Source organism: Petromyzon marinus, chromosome 15 (assembly GCF_048934315.1).
Source record: "Petromyzon marinus isolate PM22_M1 ecotype Great Lakes invasive population chromosome 15, UKy_Petmar_22M1.pri1.0, whole genome shotgun sequence".
NCBI lineage: Eukaryota > Metazoa > Chordata > Hyperoartia > Petromyzontiformes > Petromyzontidae > Petromyzon > Petromyzon marinus.
The window spans coordinates 663,051-670,989 of record NC_133681.1 but is presented as its reverse complement, the minus strand read 5'-3'; positions in this window follow the sequence as shown (position 1 = coordinate 670,989).

Below are 7,939 nucleotides of genomic sequence, written 5' to 3'. Positions count from 1 at the left end.
TCGAGAGCTCGCCGGTTCGAGTCCTTCTCCCGGCGTGGCAGTTGAAGCAATGGGGAAAAGTTTCCTCAAATCTCCCCTCCCGCCCCCTCCCGCCTCCGTCTGCTTGTGCCCGCCCAGCAGCGTAAAACTGGTGCTCACCGCAGTTCGTCGAGAGGCAGGTAGCGTGCGGTGCGGTAAAGTGTGAGTACTCCCACCTCGTCATGGACATCTGGTGAGTGTGGAAGAGTAGGCCGAAAATAACTCTAAAAGAGTGAGGCATCTCTAGAGCTTCACCCTCCCCTCTAGTGAAGGCCCTTCCGCCAGCTGTCATGAGCAAGCAATTGCAGGGCTGCGACTTTACCTTTATCAGCCTACCATAGCGTCGCTGAGTCTCAATGCCGTCTAGGGAGGGTCCTGCAACAGCGGGATGTTTTGCCAACGATTACATTTAGGCATAATAATTCTGATTTAATTTGTCTTTTTCCACAATGATGTTCCGGTCGAGCTGCAGCTTTCGGAAGCAGTGTCCACCTTGAGTCATAGTGAATGGCCTGTGGGGGCCACGTCGAGAAGCCATTCATTACGACTGGATATAATGCCACGTGTGAGAAGCCAGTGATACCCACGTGTGAGAAGCCAGTGATACCCACGTGTGAGAAGCTAGTGATACCCACGTGTGAGAAGCTAGTGATACCCACGTGTGAGAAGCTAGTGATACCCACGTGTGAGAAGCCAGTGATACCCACGTGTGAGAAACCAGTGATACCCACGTGTGAGAAGCCAGTGATGCCCACGTGTGAGAAGCCAGTGATACCCACGTGTGAGAAGCTAGTGATACCCACGTGTGAGAAGCCAGTGATACCCACGTGTGAGAAGCCAGTGATACCCACGTGTGAGAAGCTAGTGATACCCACGTGTGAGAAGCCAGTGATACCCACGTGTGAGAAACCAGTGATACCCACGTGTGAGAAGCCAGTGATGCCCACGTGTGAGAAGCCAGTGATACCCACGTGTGAGAAGCTAGTGATGCCCACGTGTGAGAAGCCAGTGATACTCACGTGTGATAAGCTAGTGATACCCACGTGTGAGAAGCCAGTGATACCCACGTGTGATAAGCCAGTGATACCCACGTGTGAGAAGCTAGTGATACCCACGTGTGAGAAGCCAGTGATACCCACGTGTGAGAAGCTAGTGATACCCACGTGTGAGAAGCCAGTGATACCCACGTGTGAGAAGCCAGTGATACCCACGTGTGAGAAGCCGGTGATACCCACGTGTGAGAAGCCAGTGATACACACGTGTGAGAAGCCAGTGATACCCGCGTGTGAGAAGCCAGTGATACCCACGTGTGAGAAGCCAGTGATACCCACGTGTGAGAAGCCAGTGATACCCACGTGTGAGAAGCTAGTGATACCCACGTGTGAGAAGCCAGTGATACCCACGTGTGAGAAGCCAGTGATACCCACGTGTGAGAAGCTAGTGATACCCACGTGTGAGAAGCTAGTGATACCCACGTGTGAGAAGCCAGTGATACCCACGTGTGAGAAGCCAGTGATACCCACGTGTGAGAAGCCAGTGATACCCACGTGTGAGAAGCCAGTGATACCCACGTGTGAGAAGCTAGTGATACCCACGTGTGAGAAGCTAGTGATACCCACGTGTGAGAAGCCAGTGATACCCACGTGTGAGAAGCCAGTGATACCCACGTGTGAGAAGTCAGTGATACCCACGTGTGAGAAGCCAGTGATACCCACGTGTGAGAAGCTAGTGATACCCACGGGTGAGGAGCCAGTGATACCCACGTGTGAGAAGCCAGTGATACCCACGTGTAAGAAGCTAGTGATACCCACGTGTAAGAAGCTAGTGATACCCACGTGTGAGAAGACAGTGATACCCACGTGTGAGAAGCCAGTGATACCCACGTGTGAGAAGCCAGTGATACCCACGTGTGAGAAGCCAGTGATACCCACGTGTGAGAAGCCAGTGATACCCACGTGTGAGAAGTCAGTGATACCCACGTGTGAGAAGCCAGTGATACCCACGTGTGAGAAGCTAGTGATACCCACGTGTGAGAAGCCAGTGATACCCACGTGTAAGAAGCTAGTGATGCCCACGTGTGAGAAGACAGTGATACCCACGTGTGAGAAGCCAGTGATACCCACGTGTGAGAAGCTAGTGATACCCACGTGTGAGAAGACAGTGATACCCACGTGTGAGAAGCCAGTGATACCCACGTGTGAGAAGCTAGTGATACCCACGTGTGAGAAGCCAGTGATACCCACGTGTGAGAAGCCAGTGATACCCACGTGTGAGAAGCCAGTGATACCCACGTGTGAGAAGCCAGTGATACCCACGTGTGAGAAGCCAGTGATACCCACGTGTGAGAAGCTAGTGATACCCACGTGTGAGAAGCTAGTGATACCCACGTGTGAGAAGCCAGTGATACCCACGTGTGAGAAGCTAGTGATACCCACGTGTGAGAAGCTAGTGATACCCACGTGTGAGAAGCTAGTGATACCCACGTGTGAGAAGCTAGTGATACCCACGTGTGAGAAGCTAGTGATACCCACGTGTGAGAAGCTAGTGATACCCACGTGTGAGAAGCTAGTGATACCCACGTGTGAGAAGCTAGTGATACCCACGTGTGAGAAGCTAGTGATACCCACATGTGAGAAGCCAGTGATACCACGTGTGAGAAGCCAGTGATACCCACGTGTGAGAAGCCAGTGATACCCACGTGTAAGAAGCCAGTGATACCCACGTGTGAGAAGCTAGTGATACCCACGTGTGAGAAGCCAGTGATACCCACGTGTGAGAAGACAGTGATACCCACGTGTGAGAAGCTAGTGATACCCACGTGTGAGAAACCAGTGATACCCACGTGTGAGAAGCCAGTGATACCCACGTGTGAGAAGCCAGTGATGCCCACGTGTGAGAAGCCAGTGATACCCACGTGTGAGAAGCCAGTGATACCCACGTGTGAGAAGCCAGTGATACCCACGTGTGAGAAGCCAGTGATACCCACGTGTGAGAAGCTAGTGATACCCACGTGTGAGAAGCTAGTGATACCCACGTGTGAGAAGCCAGTGATACCCACGTGTGAGAAGCTAGTGATACCCACGTGTGAGAAGCTAGTGATACCCACGTGTGAGAAGCTAGTGATACCCACGTGTGAGAAGCTAGTGATACCCACGTGTGAGAAGCTAGTGATACCCACGTGTGAGAAGCTAGTGATACCCACGTGTGAGAAGCTAGTGATACCCACGTGTGAGAAGCTAGTGATACCCACGTGTGAGAAGCTAGTGATACCCACGTGTGAGAAGCCAGTGATGCCCACGTGTGAGAAGCTAGTGATACCCACATGTGAGAAGCTAGTGATACCCACGTGTGAGAAGCCAGTGATACCCACGTGTGAGAAGCTAGTGATACCCACGTGTGAGAAGCTAGTGATACCCACGTGTGAGAAGCTAGTGATACCCACGTGTGAGAAGCTAGTGATACCCACGTGTGAGAAGCTAGTGATACCCACGTGTGAGAAGCTAGTGATACCCACGTGTGAGAAGCTAGTGATACCCACGTGTGAGAAGCTAGTGATACCCACGTGTGAGAAGCTAGTGATACCCACATGTGAGAAGCCAGTGATACCCACGTGTGAGAAGCCAGTGATACCCACGTGTGAGAAGCCAGTGATACCCACGTCTAAGAAGCTAGTGATACCCACGTGTGAGAAACCAGTGATACCCACGTGTGAGAAGCCAGTGATACCCACGTGTGAGAAGCCAGTGATGCCCACGTGTGAGAAGCCAGTGATACCCACGTGTGAGAAGCCAGTGATACCCACGTGTGAGAAGCCAGTGATACCCACGTGTGAGAAGCCAGTGATACCCACGTGTGAGAAGCTAGTGATACCCACGTGTGAGAAGCTAGTGATACCCACGTGTGAGAAGCCAGTGATACCCACGTGTGAGAAGCTAGTGATACCCACGTGTGAGAAGCTAGTGATACCCACGTGTGAGAAGCTAGTGATACCCACGTGTGAGAAGCTAGTGATACCCACGTGTGAGAAGCTAGTGATACCCACGTGTGAGAAGCTAGTGATACCCACGTGTGAGAAGCTAGTGATACCCACGTGTGAGAAGCTAGTGATACCCACGTGTGAGAAGCCAGTGATACCCACGTGTGAGAAGCCAGTGATACCCACGTGTAAGAAGCTAGTGATACCCACGTGTGAGAAACCAGTGATACCCACGTGTGAGAAGCCAGTGATACCCACGTGTGAGAAGCCAGTGATGCCCACGTGTGAGAAGCCAGTGATACCCACGTGTGAGAAGCCAGTGATACCCACGTGTGAGAAGACAGTGATACCCACGTGTGAGAAGCCAGTGATACCCACGTGTGAGAAGCCAGTGATACCCACGTGTGAGAAGCCGGTGATACCCACGTGTGAGAAGCTAGTGATACCCACGTGTAAGAAGCTAGTGATACCCACGTGTGAGAAGACAGTGATACCCACGTGTGAGAAGCCAGTGATACCCACGTGTGAGAAGACAGTGATACCCACGTGTGAGAAGCTAGTGATACCCACGTGTGAGAAGCTAGTGATGCCCACGGAGCGCTCCGCTCGCTAGCATGAATCGAATAATAAGGAGATTAATGAGATAGGTGCCCTGCCCGCTATTCTCCGGCCCCGCCTCCTGCTCCCTCCACCCTACCCCCAACTCACCCCCAACCGCTCACTGTCGGCTCCCCCTCCACCTCTCCCCGTGCACGGAATTCCCGCGGCTCCACGAGAACATCTGCAAAGCATTACACTGGTGGGGGGAGGGGCAGTGTGACGCACCCCCCCTCGGCGTGAGTGGGACTGAGTCCCCAGCCACAGCTGCTCGCTCCTTGCCGCCCGGCGGCGATGTCGCCCCGCGGCAGTTTGGCCGCGTTTGAGCTGCGACGGGTTAATGACTGCTTCGTTTTTGCGATGGAAGTGTAATTAACATGATTAGGATGGTGGTGAAGGTGATGGTGGGAGACGGATGGGTGTGTATGGTGGTGGTGGTCAGGGTGGTAATGCAGTGATAATGGTTTCGCAGCCGTGAGCGCTTTACGCTACGAACCCGACAACCCAAGTTATTTTCCCGCTCACGGCCAACACCAGTGACGATTATTGATCTGAACCGGTCCTGGCCCTCCCCTAGATCAACTCAGCCTCAAATGAGTGCCTGGTGCGATGTATAAATGTCCACTGGAGAGATAAAGGCGGTCGGGCGTGGTGCTGGCCACCCACCTCCTCGTGTCTCGTACCGGCTTTCACGTGGTGCTCGCTCACAGCACTTGCCCCAACAGTCTGCTAAAGGCTACACGGGGATATTTGTCTATTTGGTGATAGTGATGGTGATGGTAGTGATGGTGGTGATGGTAGTGATGGTGGTGATGGTAGTGATGGTGGTGATAGTGATGGTGGTGATGGTAGTGATGGTGGTGATGGTGATGGTAGTGATGGTGGTGATAGTGATGGTGATGGTAGTGATGGTAGTGATGGTAGTGATGGTGATGGTAGTGATGGTGGTGATGGTAGTGATGGTGGTGATAGTGATGGTGGTGATGGTGGTGATGGTAGTGATGGTGATGATGGTAGTGATGGTGGTGATGGTAGTGATGGTGGTGATAGTGATGGTGATGATAGTGATGGTGGTGATGGTGGTGATGGTAGTGATGGTGGTGATAGTGATGGTGATGGTGGTGATGGTGATGGTAGTGATGGTGGTGGTGATGGTAGTGATGGTAGTGATGGTGGTAATGGTAGTGATGGTGGTGATAGTGATGGTGATGGTAGTGATGGTGGTGATAGTGATGGTGATGGTAGTGATGGTGATGATGGTAGTGATGGTGGTGATGGTAGTGATGGTGGTGATAGTGATGGTGATGGTAGTGATGGTGATGGTAGTGATGGTGGTGATAGTGATGGTGATGGTAGTGATGGTAGTGATAGTGGTGATAGTGATGGTGATGGTAGTGATGGTGATGGTAGTGATGGTAGTGATGGTGGTGATAGTGATGGTGATGGTAGTGATGGTAGTGATGGTAGTGATGGTGATGGTGGTGATGGTGGTGATGGTAGTGATGGTGGTGATGGTAGTGATGGTGGTGATAGTGGTGATGGTAGTGATGGTGATGATGGTAGTGATGGTGGTGATAGTGATGGTGATGGTAGTGATGGTGGTGATGGTGGTGATGGTGGTGATGGTAGTGATGGTGATGGTAGTGATGGTGATGGTAGTGATGGTGGTGATAGTGATGGTGATAGTAGTGATGGTGATGGTAGTGATGGTAGTGATGGTGATGGTGGTGATGGTAGTGATGGTGGTGATAGTGATGGTGGTGATGGTGGTGATGGTAGTGATGGTGATAGTGATGGTGGTGATGGTAGTGATGGTGGTGATAGTGATGGTAGTGATGGTAGTGATGGTGGTGATAGTGATGGTGATGGTAGTGATGGTGTTTAACGCACTTCGCTCCGAACCCAGCCACTTGAGTTCAACTCCTGGTCACGGCGAACTACGAGGGTCATAAGACTTCCCCCAGCCCCACCATTCCCCCCCCCCCCCCACCTTTTCACCAACCTGCATTGACCAACCTGGTGAAGTATGGCCAACAACCCCCATGTGTTGGCGTGGGGCATCATCCAGCAGTGAAGAGTGATGATGATGATGACAACAATGAGCTGCGCACGATGGTGCCCGTCGAGATTTGTATAACTCACAAACCCGCTGCTGGGCTGCCAAGTGGCAACGATTTTGACAGCACAGCAAGCGGGTTCACGAACCCGCTTGCTGTGCGGAGCGTGAAGTGTCACCGCCTCGCTTGCGTGGTGGGTTTACTCCGAGTTCCCCGGTTACCCTTCAACCCCCCCACCCCCAAGCCAAACTCTCAGGACTGGGGAGGAACCTGAATCGGCCAAACAGCATGAATGCAAGAACCTCCTGAATAGGAGCCTTGCGACTCACTGATGATGTCCTGGAGAAATACTTATCATTATTATTACTTGGTATGGAGCGATGTTCAGGTCCCGGCACACGACTGTTGAGTGCACAAATCTGGCCTAAATTCGTCATTGAGTAAAGGTGTATAATTGCGGTTGTGATCTTTCGGCACACGGTGCCCTTGAAGGTGACTGAATCGTGAAGGTCAGGCTCGGGCTAAAGCACTGATTGGTGGCCGGGAAGAAGTGGGCGGGCTGCAGCAGTCGAACTTGGGGATACATTGGAGTTGATGCAGGGTCCAATGATAACTCTTCTGCGCATGGATGTTCATCATTCAACTCCCTCCATCATCATTCAACTCCCTCCTACATCATCATTCAACTCCCTCCTACATCATCATTCAACTCCCTCCATCATCATTAAACTCCCTCCTACATCATCAAACTCCCTCCTACATCATCATTCAACTCCCTCCTACATCATAATTCAACTTCCTCCTACATCATCATTCAACTCCATCATCATTCAACTCCCTCCATCATTATTAAACTCCCTCTATCATCATCATTAAACTCCCTCCTACATCATCATTCAACTCCCTCCTACATCATCATTCAACTCCCTCCTACATCATCATTCAACTCCCTCCTACATCATCATTCAACTCCCTCCTACATCATCATTCAACTCCCTCCTACATCATCATTCAACTCCCTCCTACATCATCATTCAACTCCCTCCATCATGATCATGCAAATAATCCGTACACCAACATCACGGTCCAACTTCAACATCCCACCCTACAAACCATCCTTACCACTCCTCCAGATCATCATATTCGATCCTTCATCATCTTCAGCATCACAATTCCTCCACCATCATCTGCGCTCCTCTATGGTCCATCACCCTCGACACCCACACACCATCCTCCCATCACCATCACTCCACCACCACCACCATCATCCTCCATCACCCTCCATCCCCCA